The sequence below is a fragment of the Pinus tabuliformis genome, chromosome J (genome assembly GCF_031772625.1).
Source record: "Pinus tabuliformis cultivar Carrire ecotype Pingquan chromosome J, CPIR1, whole genome shotgun sequence".
NCBI classification, from domain to species: Eukaryota; Viridiplantae; Streptophyta; class Pinopsida; order Pinales; family Pinaceae; genus Pinus; species Pinus tabuliformis.
In genome coordinates this window covers 1,088,647,775-1,088,665,386 of record NC_142295.1, presented here as the reverse complement: position 1 = coordinate 1,088,665,386, position 17,612 = coordinate 1,088,647,775, and the positions used below count along the sequence as shown (strand labels likewise).

The 17,612-nt window shown below is 43.1% G+C and overlaps 1 pseudogene; it reads left to right on the top strand.

Moving 5' to 3' along the window:
* Positions 1–17,612, top strand: part of LOC149230811 (putative sugar phosphate/phosphate translocator At5g25400 pseudogene) — a 73,375-nt pseudogene that overhangs the window by 29,038 nt on the left and 26,725 nt on the right.

Sequence of the window (17,612 nt, the reverse complement as noted above, 5' to 3'; positions counted from 1 at the left end):
GGGAAGGTTCAGATGCAGAAAAAATCTTCATGGAAACCCTATAAAAGTTCAATTTTGCCTCTTTAACACCCCCCTAAACATTGTTCAATGCCCCAAATGACCTAGCAAGGAGAGTTGAATGCCCTAATTCCTCTAGCACAAAGCATTGAAGTGGACAAGGTTGCTAAAGTGCATGCAAAGGGGTTAATAAGGTAAAAAATGATCATAAATTTGAGATAAGGATGAAATGACTAAATCGAACTCAATCAAAAAGATGTCCAAATTCATTTAATCACTTTTTTAACTCATCTTTAAAAGCGAAGAACTCCATGGAACAAAACGGAGAGAAGTGAACAAAAGTACAAACTGCCAAATTGAGAACCCAGTTATGCCTTGAGATAAACTACGATTAGCAATGAGCTTGATTGTGAGCTTTGGTTAGAGAAGGAGCTAAGGACAAAGGGCCAAAAGGAACTACAATTAGGTAAGTTCTTTGACATAATAAGAAAATACTACATGGAGCAATACCCACTCTGACCTCAATATTGTCTACTCTCATTTTAGGAATAGTACATTTCCAAGCCAAGAATGGTAACCCTAAAATTCATTTGATCTTCCAATGAATACTCTCTTACTCTCAATTTGCAATTAAGCACAAAGGTTTCTATAGTGGAGATGAAATTATGGACACCAAAGATAAAACCCTTGGACAAATAAAGCTACAATGCATTGGTACCATGATTTTTGGGCTATGGAGTCAAGTATTCTTCATTGGAGTTCTTTAGCACATTCAATGAATCTTAAAGATCACATTGTTGGCATACAATTGTAGACAACAATGAATAGGTTTGATAGTTCAAACCAAATCCTTCAATATCCAAAAACAACAAAAATTTCAAGTAAACAACGAACAAATTCATTGCGAAAGGTTGCTTAGTTTCTATTACCCATTTACATACATGGGTAATCCTAGGAGAAAAAATCTCCTATAATGAAACTCGTTAGCTAGCAACCCCTACCTTATCCACAGAAAGCCAGTCTCAAATGTATATCACCCGTTCTTTGGCCAATATATTCATTCGCCTAACCTTTGCATCTAATGAAGGTGGGGTCAACACTTGTGAGGTACTTTGACCATTATTGCTTGCAATTGATTTCATTTAACTTTTTTGGCATTCTAGTATGAATCACCATGATGCTTGGCATGTATACTTGTTTCCTTATTTCACCTTGGTGGTTATCATTTTCTCCTAGTGTTATAGCTTGAAATGACACACCCCTAAGTCTACAAGAGAAGAAACACAGGGGGAAGGTTGAGATGTAGAAAAAGCTTCATAGAAACCCTAAAAGAGTCCAATTTTGCCTCTTCAACACCCCCTAAACATTGTCAAAAAGAGTTCCAATGCCCCAGATGACCTAACAAGGAGAGTTGAATGCCCTAATGCCTCTAGCACAGAGCACTGAAGTGGCCAAGGTTGCTGAAGTGCATGGAGAAGGGTTGGAAAAGGTCAAAGATAACCATAAATTCAAGATAAGGATGAAATGACCAAATCAAGCTCAATAAAAAAGATGTCCAAATTCATTTAATCACTTTGTTAACTCATCTATGAAAGTAAAGATCTCCATGGAGAAAAAGGGAGAGAAGTAAACATAGGTACATATTGTCGAATTGAGAACCCATTTGTGCCTTGAGATAAAACTAAGGTTAGCAAGGAGCCTAATTGTAAGTTTTGGTTAGAGAAGGAGCTAAGGACAAAGGGAAAAAGGACCTACATCTATGTATGTGCTTTGACATAATAAGAAAATACTACTTCCCGCCCACTTACATGTATTTCATGTGATTTTTGAATATATGCATTTTGGTTTTTCATGTGCTAGCATTAACATAGTTGTAGGTAGTAGAGTTTGGTAGCTTTTAATTGTCTATTTTGTAGGTCAATGGTTCAAGGAGAAAAAAGTTGGATCTCAAGGTCCAACCACCGAAAGAAATCAGTGATCTAGCTTTCATGTCAAGCGTGTCTTCCATGTCTTCTCTTGTTCATTTAAATTTTGTTGTGCATGCATGTCTGGAGGGATAAAGTAGGTCATAGGAATTGTTTGTCATGAGTCTTGGGTAGACTTGTGGGAATTGGTACTCTGGCAACAGAGGAATGTTTGGCTAAACATAATTGGCAGTGATTTCGAGGAGTACCCCAGAAGGTTTCTTTTGGTTCATTTGCTTTCTTTCGTTTTTATTGCTTTTGAGTCTTCATTACGAATTCCGAGAAGATCAAGCCTCAAAAATTTCTGCCTGAAAACTAAGCATTTGCATTTAAAATTGCTTCAACTATCCTGCCTAGCCATGGCAAAGAAATGGATCCCTATTCAATGCCTTGATCGAACCATCACAAAGCATTCAACTCTTTGTCAAGCCTTTGACAGAGCGTTGGAACACTTATGAGAGGGTTTTTTGTTGTTTTCCCTATAATGTTTTCATCTTTCTTGCAAGCTCCTAAGCCTAAGGCTTAGGTCAGTGTGGAGTCTTACCCACCAAAGCTTCTACTAAGTCAGTCACCCTCAAATTCACTTCAAATAAGGGGGTTTGAATTCATTTCAAGGGTCTTGAATCCAATCTTGGGTTTGATTCACTACAAAGACATTAGAGTGGAACACAACTCTATTGTCATGGTCTTGTAACCCTTTTGTTTGTGCCCGCTATAGTGAGTGTGTTGAGTCATCATACTCATATTTTTAATGCACACTTGCTTGTACGTAGGGTTTTAAGTTTTGGGTAAAGGAAAGTGTGGTAAGGATCTACATTTGTCTTTACATTGGAAAGATCTAACCTTATCTTAGTTAGTTTTCATTGAAAGTGATAACTTGCACCTTCATCTCTTGCATTCTTTTATATAAAATTAAGTCAATCACACCATATAAGTTTCATACCATAACCCATGACTTAATAACAGCCACTAAAAGCCAACATTAATAAAATTCATAAAACATATTGTTATTTTCCCTAGTAGCACACCAACATTACCTTAATATTTTAGGTCCTTGGAATAGTTTGGAGAGGACATTCTCCTAGGCTATAAAACAAACACTAGAATCTTAAGTTGGGGAGTGTAAAATCCATTTGCAATCGAACGTTGCCTAGGAAGCCTATTTAACGCAAGGGTTAAGCACTAGGTCACATTGGCATCAATGGAGTGATAGCCCCAGTTCATTTTGTCTCAATGATGTGGTCTATTCACATTTGAGGATCTCTTTCTGGAGGTTGTGTGCTTGATACCCTTCCTTTATGTGTGGATCCAACCCACAATTGTTCCTCCAGGTCCTCTGGTTGTAGGTGGTAACCATAGTGGCCATAATCTTAGGGACCTTACACAGGGGACGGTAAGTGGAGCATGCTTATTGTAACTAGGACAAACGTTGGTCTATACTCACTCAAATCCCCTGAGGGTGCCCATGCATAATGAAGGGCACTTGCACTAGGCATTGAGTTGTTAAGAAGGAGGCCAAGGTAACTGTCCCATCCATATCTTCGCAGTTGAATTGGGCCCTAATCAACCAAACTACAACCCAGGAGAGATCCCTTTGATACACTTGGTTTTCTTGCTTATCTCTTAGATTTTTTAGATGTGTGTTGTTTGGTTGAGTCTAGTTGGCCTGAGATGTTGCTTTATTTTAATGCATACATATTTTATTATCACCATGGTTGAGTATAGTCCACATCATTCTCTTCATCTCAATGAAATTCCAAGCAAAGAGGAGGGTCCACCTATTCGTAGACGTAAGATTTACCCCGCCAACAACTTAGACTTACCTACCTCACAGGCAATCATCGTTGGTTGTCCAAGGATCGAACCCATACTTCAAGAAGTGGTTGACAAAACTTTGCCACCTTGTTCTCATCTCCTTACGACCCATAGTACATACTTCTTCACCCATCTAATCTAGGTGTGGGCGCAAATTTGACCTAATATTTTCAGTCAAATAGAGTTTACTAAGAGTCTACTGCAATTGGTTTACACCGAGAAAAACCTTGTATCCACATCGAGTCTCACCAGAGTTTCCCTCGAGACAACTTCCATACCTTCTTCCTCTACCATAGGTATTGTTTCCACCACACCTACTCAACCTATTTGTTGAGAAATATAGGGAAACACTAATATGGCTTCTTATTAATTTTATTTCTCTATTACTTGACAATTTCTTGTGATTAGGTATTTATTATTCTTTGTTATTACACTACCATCATCAGGACAATTGCCAAAGCACAAAAACACAAGAGAACACAAGATATAGGCGCTCAGCTAGTGCAAACCCCTAGGTAAGGGAAAACCCAATCAAGAACTCTTCCTTTAGTGGATTCAAATCACAATGAGACAACCAAGACTCTTGACCTAAACCTCTCTTCATCCATCAAGTCAGCCTTTCAATTGAAGTAGTCTTCTTCTAGTATTGCTCTTCAAGAATAACAGTTTCGATCTTTCTTTAACCAACTCAGCTTCTGCAATTATACGAAGAAACTTTGGTCCTGCAATGATAGAAAATCTTGACCTCTGTAATTGTGGAGAATTTCGATCCCAAATTTATGTCTTGCTTCAGTACTTTGTTGTCCTGTATATGATCAAAACTTCGTTGAATGTAACTTCGCTCACTGTAATTTTTGTATTGTAACTTCGCTCACTGTAATTTATGTACTGTAACTTTGCCCACTATAATTTTTGTATTGTAACTTCGTTGACTGTAATTATGTACTCTAACTTCCTTGACTCTAGTCCTGATCTAGGTGGATGTTGGTGGCCACCCGCCTATCCCACTTGGACCCCTACCACTGTCTCATTCAGTTTTTCAATTTCCTTAATTGTAGCACAATTTACTATTTTTGGCAGTTTTTCGGGTCCTAAACTTCCGGAGCCATTTTGAGGCAATTGTTATGGAAATGACATCAATTGTTGTAGTCCTTGGAAGGTATCATATGCATAAAATGGAGATAATATGACCAAGTTACAACCCTGGGAAGTTGGTTGCCCAACTAATCCCAACAGGGCCCATAAACTCTTGGTGTTACATCTCCTCGGCTTAGGGTTTTGGTTGTTTAGGGTTTTCTCTTATTGTTGAATAATAAAAAAGCCCTTGAGCCTCATTGTAACTTAGTTCAGAGGCATCTAGTCGCCACATCTCTTCTTAGAGATAAGCTACCATCGCCCAAGCTAGTCTTATTTCCATTCTATTTGTAAACATATTTCAGTATTTGATATTAATGAAATGAAGTGTTATTTTTGTTGCATCTCTATATTTATGGTTATATCTGTAATTTGTTGTGTTCCTGTTTAAATCCATATCAAGTCCATACAAACTTGTTGACTACTACCTCTTTGGATCGACTTCACTGGGGTATTTATAGTGGTTTTTGTCTGTACATTGAGCCGACATGTCTAGTAGGAGAAGTCGACTTGAGATTGAAGGAAAATTTGCTTGAGGCCGACTTGATGGTGGAGGAGATAACATGCCTCAAAAAAATTTCTTTTTTATTACAATGATCCCAAGTAGGGTTTACCTAGTTAAATTTGACTTTGACTCAACAAAATCCTAGAGCACATAATGAGTGCTTTGAGCTATTGACCATTGATCCAAGCATGAAACCCATGCTTTAATAAGTCAATTTAATAAAAATAATAATAAGATTTCTTTTGAAAAATATATTAAATCGTGACTCGTACAATTATGAAGACCAATACTAGTTACATTCTTCAACACTCCCTCTTAACAAGGGAGGTATTCATAATTACATATATATGAAGGTTTATGGAAGATCTCAAAATGAAATGCACTACGAAGAGTTCTAACACACTCAGTGTTGCGGACTAAATACTTGACCAGGGTATTCTATTCAGGTGGGACTACAATGGACTCAAGCTTTCAGCTAGTCTAGGTACCATCAATCTTACTTGTTAACCATCAACCCAAGGATCTAAGTGTGTATCCAAGGTCAGAGCTCCATGACCAATGCCACCCTCCCTCTACGGGATCTAGACATCATGAACATAAGTCGGCCAGATGTCCTCCCAAGCATCCGCCATTAGATGCTTCATCTCTCCCTAAGCTAGATATATCCATTTGTACAAGCATGCTTCAAAGTGTTCAAACTTCTTATGGAAAGATTTACCTGTACAAACACAACCCCAATGATTAATAAACTTTCAAATATACATACAAGTAAACGCAAACCTTCGGGGTCTTCAATCATTTTGATGTTAATCATAACAAATTCTTTAGGAAACAATCACATAGGAGCAATTTCGTCGATGCATTTCGAACCATCCAGTGTGGTTCATCTTCAGGACAAGATGATGAATCAGATCCAGGCATTGAAATAAATAGATGAAGAAACCAACTAACTAGCCATTAGAAAAAACAGATAGTTTGATTAAGTTATTTATTTTCTATTTTTTATTTTAATTTGTTTAATTTTAATCAGAAAGGATTTTAATTATATATATATATATATTAAATGCTATAATAAAAAAAAAAAAAAATGTATAAAAATGAATAATAATTATAAAAACAAAATAATGAATTTAGCCCTTTATTAGTATTAATAATTATCATAATATAGATATTATTTATACCTTATATCAAGCCAACATCATCATCATATCAATTCTTGATGGGAAACTAGTCCCATTATCCCTAGTGGAAGCCAGCATACCAAACGGAAAATGACCTGCTTCCAAGGTCGGGACTAGGTGGTTATCCCCCATGTTGTTGCAATGGAATTCTTGGGCTTCAACATTTTGGTGCTAGAAGGAGGGCCATGATTGTGAATGGCAAAGAGAACTGATCATAAATTGTTGGGAACAGGATCCCCCAAGGACAATTTTGGGTCAAGTTTTGTAATAAAGTTGTAAATTCTCCACATTTTGTAGTCGTGGAGTGCGAAGGTGTCATGAGTCATAAAGGGTTGTTCACGCTTATATTGTAAAGTGTAAAGTTGCCTATAAATATCTACCCATGGTCCATGGACCATGGCATTGTATAAAAAGAGCTAAGTAAGTAGGCTTTAAGTAGTTTAGAGAAGCAAGAAGTCTTGAGCGATAAGGAGGAAGTCTTTAGAAGTCTAAGTTTTGGGTCGTAGCGTAGGTAGAGGTGGTGAGCTCCAGTATTGTAGCAATAATGCTACAACTCCTGGGGCTTCCTGTCTCTCATTTTATCAACCCGGTAGTTCGTACAAACTTGGAAGCGACGGTGCTATATGCACAAGTACTAGCTCTTGTCGCAGCTGTCACTTGGTCAGCTGGCACAAGTCCGCTAGGGCTCAAGCCAACTTCTATAGGCTCTCAGAAGAAGCTTGCTAATTGATGGACGAAAGCTATTCTCAAAGGAAAAATACTCTACTTGACAAAATGGACTGAAAGCAAATCAAAGCATGTAAACCTAGGAAACCCTAATCTAACTAGTCTAACCTCTACAATGCAAAAAAAAATGGGAATGAAACTTCTACCAATGCTGTTGTTACCTCTAATAAGTGCAAATGCATGGATCTAAACTACTTGCATCATGAAAGATATGTTTTTGTATTTTTCCTTTAAGTGTGTGGAATGATGGTGATTTTGTGCTAACTAGGGTTTGGTTGTGCAGATGGGATGGAGAAGGAAGGAAAGCGTGGGACAGGTTGGGGAGGCTAGGAGAGGTTCCTAGGGATCCTTAGCATCCATCCACAGAGGTTCCTCACATTCAGAAGCTCGGCAACCGAGTGAGTGGCCTCCTACAGGAAGTTTGCAGGGGATCCTACAGGATACTCTGGTTTCTACAGGATGTCTACAAACGGCTACAGGATGACCTACCGTGAGTGTTTGGCGTGATGAAATGGTAGGGGTAGATGTGTAAGGTAGGAATGAGGCTGGTGATGGCTGTAGAAGTGGAGGAATAGGGATAGGGAGTGAGTGTAGGGAGTAGGTTGGAAGATAGAGGGCTAGGTCAACGAAAGGGCTAGAGAATGGAAGTACGTGAGGAGTGAAAGACTTTGGGAGATAACAGAGCGGAGCAGAGGTCAAAGATGTGTTTGCATGCGTGATCAAGATGGAGGACGAAGTAATGGAACGAGAGAAAGCAGTGTAAATGGAACAAATGCTTGTGACTGTCACCAAACCGAAAATGCATTAACTTAGACTACCTGTGCTTATAATTCAATGAACAGCAATCTAAACGCGAAGGAGAATGTGCATGAAGCTGTGGTAAAGGAGTGTGGTGTAGGTGTGAATCATGTGGAAGCATCTAACATAACGTGACTGTGTTTGCAGCAATCATGGAATAAAGAAATGCGTATTTTTGGTGGTTAGTCATGGACTGCACTCCAATCCCAGATGAGATGGTAGTGAGCCTTAACAACCTTTTCGTTGGAGCTCCAATAGATTGTATCTATCCTCTTCTAACCTAAGCAACTGTAAACCAATTCACCATAAGAAAATCCTATCTAAACTCATGAAAACAACTAAATTAGCAACCTGTAATTCGAATTTCATGTAAAAAGGAAAACTCAAGGTGCTGAAACGAAATGGAAACAACACTACAGCAGAGGGGATCTATGGCTCTCAGGTTGGGCCCTAACCTGAGAGCTATAGTCTCCTTAAGAAAACTCAGAACTAGATCAGAATCTGCCTTCTTTATTCATAATCTGATATCATGCCAAATTGGCTTACAAAAAGGAACAAAAACTGAGCTGTGCTCCAAAATTACAATAGCAATACGAGAGTTTCAACAACCTATCCAAGGCTAAGGCCTCTATACTTATACAAAAATGATGATCCAACAAGTGTCCTTGATTTTAGGAGCTCGGCTGTCCAACTAGAGTTTAACTGCTGATCCTGTAGGACGGTCATAACTGCTGTTCCTGTAGAGCAGTTTATAACTGTTGTTCCTGTAGAACAGCTGGCTGCTTCTAAGCTCGGAGGGGAGATGGATTGGAGCTCGGAGTTCTTGGTGGGAATCACGAGGAATGTCCCTAAGACCGTGGACATCCTCTCCTAAAAACCAGCAGTGCCACCTCGTTGTCTCCTTGTCTCCTTTTTCGTTGTCTTTTGCTCCCTTTTAATGCCAAAACCTGGAATCATAATGCATTAGTCACGTAGATAGAGTGCCTACCCTTCTTCCTACAAACAACATGAATAAACTAAGAAATGCATGCATAAGCAATAAAAAATGAATGGTTTGAGCAAGTAGAATAGGCCAAAATGAGCCCAAATTGTAACAAAATTGGGGCTCATCATCACCCCCCAGCTGAACCATTTGCTCATCCTTGAGCAACCTTGCTCCTGCTCCTTGTCCTTGGCCAAGGACTCGGGACCGGAACAGGCTCTTTCTTTTCTGATTTTGATGGCCCTGCCTTCTCTGCCCCTGGTGGTGACGAGGGTGATGCTTCCTTCCCCTTTCCTATTTCCTTGAGTCGGGCTTCGGAAGGCGACTGGCCTATCTTTCGTGTCCAGGAAGTTATTTTTGGGCTCCCCTTTTCGGGGGTGGCTGATGTTTTAGAGGGGGTCCTTGCACTGGGTGAAGTAGGGACATCCCCTGAAGTGGTTTGGCTGCTGGGTGGAGGCTGTGGCTTGCCCGTGGTCATCCTCTTGCTTCTCCTGGCTTCAGGTGGTAGAGGGGTCTCCCTCTCCCTTTTCTCTTTTGGTTTTGGAGGTGTGCTGAGGGCAGCCAGTGCCGCTGCTGCCTCCTTTTCGAGAATGCTAGCCTTCTCTTTCTTGCGTTTTTCTCTCTTGGAGCTCCTTGTAGAGGGCCCCTCCTTTTTAGATTTCGGGCTTCCTGTGGAAGACCCTGCTTTGCCCGCTTCCGGGCCTCCTGTAGAAGATTCTTTCTTTGTCTTCGGACTCTCTATAGGAGGCTGTTTCTCAATGACCTTCGGGCCTCTTGTAGAAGCCCCTCTTTCCAATCTTGGGCTTCTTGTAGAAGCCCCTGTCTCTGTCTTCGGGCTTCCTGTAGAAGCCTGTGGTTGCACTTTTGGGCTCCCTGTAGAAGCCTGTTCTCCAACGATTTTCGGGCTTCCTGTAGAAGCCTTTGTTGTTGCTCTTGGGCTTCCTGTAGAAGCCTGCTCCTTACTGATCTTCTGGCTTCCTATAGAAGCCTTTGTCTTTGTTGTCGGGCTTCCTGTAGAAGCCTGTGTTTGTGTTATCGGGCTTCCTGTAGAAGCCTGTGTTTGTGTTTTCGGGCTTCCTGTAGAAGCCAGTTTTTGCGTTCCTGCAGATGCAACTCTCACCACCTTTTCTTGCTTGGTTGCATGGATTTTGCTTTTGGCTTTGACCGCAGGAGCTGACGAGGTGCTTGGGCTGGCAGGGACCACCTCAGTTTTGACTGCCCTGCTTTTCAACCTCTTTTCCCTTGCTGACAGGATGGGGGTGTCCTCTTTTGCTCTGTCATCCTTTCCCTCCTCCTTCTCCTTTCGTTCTTTCTTCTGTGTTGGAGTCGGGACCTTTTGGCTTTTCCCTTTCTTACTCTCGGCTACTGGCTCTTCTTCTTCACCGCTAGAGGATTCTGTTTCTTCAAGCAACATTTTTATGTCCCCTTCTCTTGTTAAGTTCCTAAATGATTCCCATGCAAGGGGGACTTTATATGAGTGGAGAGCATCCTCCACAAGAAGCTTGACTAACCCATGGTGGGCTACCTGATCCGGAATTCCGTCCTTGAGCTTTGTAGAGCACTCCATCAAGGACTGCAGTAAAAAGTAAGGAATGCTCAGCCTCTGTGCTGCAGGGAGGTCAATCTGGTGTCTTAGTTCATTGAGCAGCCTGAAGTGATACGCATATACGATGCTGTAATGATCCTCACAGGTGATATATTTCATAATTTGCAAACTGACTTTGTTCCATGGTGGCAATAGGCTTGTCCTTTTCACCCCATTTTTGTCCTCTGTGAATGATTCTTCAGGTGGGAAGAACTCCTTCTTTGCTTGCTGGCTCTACTTCCGCTCTTCTTTATCCCACGGCAGACCCATGGGCAGTTCTGTGATTCGACTTATGTGCTCTGGGGTGAGTTGGAGGCTGAGACCTCTGAAGCTTACTATGGCCAGTGTCTGGGATTTAGGCTTCAATGCCTGCTAGAATTCCTCAGCTACTTCATCATCGTAGCCCTGTAGCTTATCACAAAAAGGCATCCATTGTGCTCTAGTGAAGAGCTCAACCACTGCCGGATTTCTTCTTAGTGTATTTGAATCAGTGGGCTCTCGCCTGATAAACCCACCAGGCATGATGAACAGAGTGGTTTTGACCAAAGGCGGTAGATACAAAGGAAATTCGGTCTTATAGACAGAGCATGCAATGAATTCACAGACCACAGTCTAATTATACTGCTATCCTGTAGAAGCGATAGTATAGGCATGGCAATCCAATATTTTTTTATGACCAGACTGTGAATAATGACCTTGCCACCTTTGAAAGCCAATTGCGGAAGGAGTTTCAGGGTTACCTCTTTTCTGCCACCTTTTCTTACGTGAAGACTTCCTCTTCCTGTAGAACCGCGTTCCTGTAGAGACTGCTTCCTGTAGGACTGCGTTCCTGTAGAAGCCACGCGCAATTATCGGGGAGGACTGTAGTTGGCCACGCTCACTGTGTGCTTGACCAGCGTTCTGGTAGCCAACAACTCGGCGTATCAAAATGCAGAAGAAATCAGAATGGCTTAGCCGAGTTGAAGTGTTGGATGATAAATGCGTGCGGTTGATTTAGCCGATTGGATTTTGAACCGGCGCAATCCATGGCGCGGGGGATGAGCTGTCCCCGTGGACCGTTGGGCGACGTCATCCATCCTCCGCCTGCGTTCTCACTCACTGCTGCATTCATTTCCTTAGATTTGCCGCCGCCTTTCCTGTTAAACTCATGCTTCTGACGAGAGTGCTCCCACGTGCATGCCGTTCATTCTCTTTGTCATGTCCGCCACCCAATCACCCAATTACACTTTAACTAGCCGACGTGGCCAGTCGACTGGCCATACGGCCGCTCAACCATTCAATTTTACGCTTTGCAAACAAATTCAAAGTTAGATTCATGCGATTTGATGGAATGAAGGGGAAGACACTTACCTGCGTGCGGCTGCACACGATTTTTCGGTTTTTTTTGGACGACGGATCTACCTGCTGCCTGTGGCTTACACAGTCCCGGAGGCTCGTGGTTACCGGATGCCAACACTGGAGTGGACGGATTTGCTTGCATGCGCCTGCGTTTCATCTCAGATGACGGTGCTGTGAATGGCATCCACTTGAGCAGGTTGAACTGTTACAGGGTCCCCGCGAGGGGTCTCGTAACAGTCCTTTCTCCTTGGGTGCATGCTGCACGATGGCAGTTCTGATCACGATCCCGGAGCTCTTGATGCCTGTGGTATGAGATCCCATCATTTTTCTATTTGGAAATGGCTTTCTCACGAGAATGCATCGATTTCCTTTGTTTGTGCAGGGACTTGGCCGCATGTCGACACAGGTGGTGGAGCATGGTGACAGCAACGTGCAAGGATGCTTAACAGAGGCTTGCATGCATCCAAACCAAGCCATGGTCGTGAAATCTCCTTTTACGACAAATTCTGGCCGCCCAAAACTCCTACAAGAAGTTTCCTGTAGACACAGAGCTTCCTGTAGAAAGTTCGGCCTTCCTGTAGAGAGTCTGCACTTTCCTGTAGAGAATCCGCGCCTTCCTGTAGAAGAACTGTGCCTTCCTGTAGAAAGACAGCAGTTTCCTGTAGAAGATTCAAACCATGATAAAATTGCACATACCTTGAAAAACATAAGCGTTCTTGGAGGAGGAGCTTGTGAGGTGTCCTGGCTGCATGAGAAGGACCTTTGACTTTGACTTGAGAGGCTTCCTCTCCTCCATAGAACACCTGCAATCTGCATGCAAATTTCACATAATGACTCATTGATCTTGTTTTTTTCTTTTTGTTTTTTCTCTTTTTTCGAAAGATAGCAGGGGCGCCTCAATGAGGTTTTCACCCTTACCACTTGCCTTAAGCGCCTCAGAGAGGTTTTCACTCAAGGATCTTTATTCCTTTTTTTCTTTTTTCTTTTTTTTTTTTGAAAGATAGCAGGGGCGCCTCAGATGAGGTTTTCACCCCTACCACCTGCCTTGGGCGCCTCAGGAAGGTTTTCACCCAAGGATCTTTATTATTTTTATTTTTTTTATTTTTTATGCTTCAGGGTGTGCCCAAAGCAGGGGCAGGACCCTTCTCTATGACCAATACTGCCTTCTCCATTGTTTTGATGAACCCTTGTCTTGAGGGAGGCTTCCTGTAGATCTTCAATCGATGCCCATTGACAAGCATGGGAATGGCTTCCTCATCAATGGTTCGAATGAGGATGGATCCATTGTCATGACATTTTTCCACTGAATATGGCCCTAGCCATCTGGTTCTCAACTTCCCCTTGAAATCTTTGTATCTGGAATCATACAACAAAGCCCAATCTCCCGGCTGAAATTGCTTGTCATGGAGATGTTGGTCATGCCACACCTTCGTCTGAAGTTGAACCACTTCTGAGTGAAGGAGGGCATGCATGCGGTGCTCATCCAGTCCATTCAGCTGCAATAACCTTTCTTGCTGTGCATGGCTGAGATCTAGGTCCAGCTGAGCTGCCATCCTCAAAGTGTTATACTCAAACTCAATGGACAGCAAAGCTTTCTTCCCATAGACCAGCTCATAAGGTGTGAAGCCGGTGGTGGTCTTCCAGGTGGTGTTGTAAGCCCATGTGGCTTCAACCAGGCGATCTGCCCAGTCCTTTCTGCTGCTGCTCACCACTTTAGTCAAGATCCCTTCTAATGCTCTATTGGTGACTTCCACCTGCCCATTTGCTTGAGGATGATAGGGAGTGGAAGTTCTATGCTTGATCTTGTGATGAGCTAGGAGATCTTCAACCAGGTGGGAGGTGAACTGGCTCCCTTGATCAGTGACCAGCTCTCTTGGATAGCCAAACTTATGGAAGATGTTCTCTCTTAGGAACTCGGCCACTTTTTCTTCTGTTGCTGCTTTGATTGCTTTGGTCTCTGCCCACTTCGTCAGGTAGTCAGTGCACACAATGATGTAGGATCTTTGCCTCGAAGAGGGATTGATTGGACCCACAAAGTCCATGCCCCACTTCTCAAATGGCTCAAGAGTCACTTGAGGTTGGAGAGGCATCTCATCCCTTTGGGTCGGTTTCCCCATTCTTTGGCATTGGTCACACTGGCTGACATATCTTCTGACATCTTGATGAAGTGTGGGCCAATAGTAGCCTGCCTGCAGGATCTTGAAGGCAGTTCTCTTTGCTGCAAAATGTCCTCCACAAGGCCCATCATGACAGGTGAGGAGGATGTCGAAGACTTCCTCCTCCCTTACACAACGCCTTAAGATCTGATCGGGGCCAAGCTTGAACAGGTTGCCCCCAATCCAAGTAAATGAGGCACTCTTTCTGATGATTCTGCTCTTCTCTTTTGAAGAGAGGTGCGGAGGAAACTGAGCTGAAACAAGGTAGTTTGCTATATCAGCAAACCATGGAGAGAGTACTGAGATAGCAAACAGATGCTCATCAGGCATCTGGTCATCCACCGTCCCATCTTCATCTGCAGACAAATCCAATCTAGACAAGAAGTCAGCAACAACATTTTCTCTCCTTGGTTTATCAACAATGGTTAGATCAAACTGCTGCAATAAAAGTAACCATCTAATAATACGGGCATTCACATCTGGTTTATTCATCAAATATCTAATAGCAGCATGGTCAGTATGTACAAAAGTCTGGTAACCAGTAATATAATGTCGGAACTTGTTCAGTGCATGGACCACAGCTAAGAATTCCTTCTCGGTTACAGTGTAATTCAGCTCTGCTTTGGACAAGTTTTTGCTAACGAAGTAAATGGCATATGGAATTTTTTGCTCAACTTGTCCTAAGGCTACACCTATGGCTTTGTTCGAGGCATCAGTGTGGATGTGGAAAGGTAGGGCCCAGTTTGGACCTCTCAAGATTGGTGCTGACACCAGCTTGTCCTTTAACTCATTCAAACTCCTCTGACAATCGTCAGTCCACTTAAACTCCACATCTTTTGCCAACAGACCAAACAATGGTGAGGCTAACTTGCTGAAGTCCTTAATGAATCTCCGGTAGTATCCTGCTAATCCCAAGAAACTCCGGACATCCCTTACTTTTTGAGGAGGTGGAACCCTCTTGATGAGAGCAATTTTGTTAGGATCCACCTGCAATCCTTGGGAAGAAATGGTATGGCCTAGCACGGTCCCTTCAGTCATTAGGAATTCACATTTTTCAGGGCTGAGGGACAAGTTCATCTCGGTGCATTTGGTTAGGACTTTCCCCAGGTTGGACAATGCTTCCTGGAAGTTGGCCCCATAAGGAGTAAAGTCATCCATGTATATTTCCACTGCATCATGGACCAACTCCGAGAAGATGCTCAAGACAGCTCTCTAAAAAGTAGCAGGAGCATTGCATAGCCCAAAGGGAAGGACACGGTAGGCAAAGGTACCCCAAGGACAAGTGAAGGTGGTCTTATCTTGGTCTTCCGGGCTGATTTGGATTTGATTGTACCCGCTGAACCCATCCAGGAAAGAGAAGAACTTCTTTCCTGCCAGTCCATCCAACACTTGATCTATGAAAGGTAGAGGGAAATGGTCTTTTTTGGTAGCTTTGTTCAGCTCACGGTAATCTACACAGATCCTCCACTTCCCATTCTTCTTGGGAACCAACACTAGAGGGGACACCCATTCACTATCTGAGATGGGGTAGATGAATCCGGCATCCAACAGTTTCTGCAATTCTTCCTTGACAATGTCCTTAAGGGCTGGATTCATTCTCCTCTGGGGTTGCCTAACTGGTTTACAATCCTCTTTGATGTATATATGATGGGTACAGACCGAGGGATGGACTCCTTTCATCTCCTTATAGCTCCAAGCAAAAGCATCTAAGTGGTTGGCCAATAGGCTACACAACTCCTTCTCCTGGGAAGGAGATAGGGAGGAGCTGATCTTTAATGCTCTCTCAGGGCTGAACTCCACACTTTTGACTCTGGGAGTGACAGGGCTGGTTGTACAAAGGTCCACTAAGGTGCTAGCTTGGGCATCCTCCACCAACTTCTCTAAAGATAGTGCACTGGAAGGTGGATTCTGGATCAGGGTCTCAATCAAATCATCCTCGGTTGGGGGATTTCTTCTAGTGGTATCTAGGGTACACAGAGGTGCTGAATACACCTCGTCTTCTTCTCCTTCCTCCAACCAGAGTGGTAAATCATTCTCTAAAGAAGGTTGGGCAGGAGGGTATAGGACTAGTTGCTTGGACATGGGACCATTTTTGATGGTCATGTTTCCTGCCCGACAACTTATGTAAGCATCTGCAGTAGCTAACCAAGGCCTTCCCAAGATGAGAGGATATCCAGTAAGCTTGGCCTTTGGTTGCAGAACCAGGAAGTCTGCAGCGTATTCCCAAGAATCGATAGAGACCAAGACATCCTCCACAATCCCTTCGGGAGTCACGGTGGAGCGATCTACTAATTGCAGTACTGTTGAGGTCTTCCTCAAGGAACCCTGAAGATTGAGTTTAAGCATGGTATCCCTGGTCATCACATTGATGGCCGCCCCCAGATCAATCAAGGTGTGGGGGTTAATGGTGCCATTGATGTGAACATCTACTACAGGGCTTCCAGGATCTAGGTACTTTGGGCAGATGACTTGTCCTAGCATAAGGTCAGACAACTGTCCTATGAAATTGATAGTTGAGGCATCTTTCTTCCGTCTGCCTGGGTGTTTGAAACACTTCTCCTTAACCAGCTTGTTATATATTGGCACATCCTTGATGGCTTGGAGAAGTGGGATTTTTACACACAACTGCTTGAGCTCACCCAAAAGCTCATCTTCTTCTGGGTTAGGTTGTGTGGTGGCTGTTAGTCTCTCAGGAAAGGGTGGAATAGGCTTTGGTTCACTCTCCTGATGGTTTTCCTCATCCTCTGGGGGAGGAGGTTGGTGATCTGGAAGAGTCTTTCCAGATCTAAGATTGATCTCTTGGATCTCCACAACATAGGTAGGGCATGAGGTATCCCCAGTATATACCTGCTGAGCCTGTCTATTGTTGGGGTTCGGGTTCGGTTGAGCAGGCATCTGAGGTTGCCTTGGAGGAGCAGGAGGTAAAGGCTGAGGTTGAACTGGTGGTGGAGGCAAAATGGCAGGAGGAGTGTTGTATTGGGGCCTCCACCCCGACTGAGGAGCACTCCATTGAGGCTGCGACTGGGTATGTGAGTGATATGGATGAGAAGTAGGTTGAGTAGGGTACTGAGGTGGATAAGACCATGGAGGAGGCATGGACCAAGAAGGATGAGCAGGGGGACCCCAGGAAGGCATGGGAGTCGAGTGGTTGGGGTTGTAATAAGCTTGAGATGCCCCTTGCATCCCCTGCTGATAAGGTCTAGATCCTTGAGGCCTCCTTTGGTTGATGAAGTAGAGAGGTTCAGTGGGGGCTTCGGTTCCTTGGTACATGGCTTTAAACCCAGGTAAGGTGGGACACTGATTGGTAGGATGGTCCTCCTCACAAACGAAACACACTTCAACCGAATGCAATGGACATTCGTTCTTAGGGTGTCTTCTGGTGCACCTAGGACAGAAGACAGCCAAGGCTCTCTCAGCTTCTTCTTTCTTCT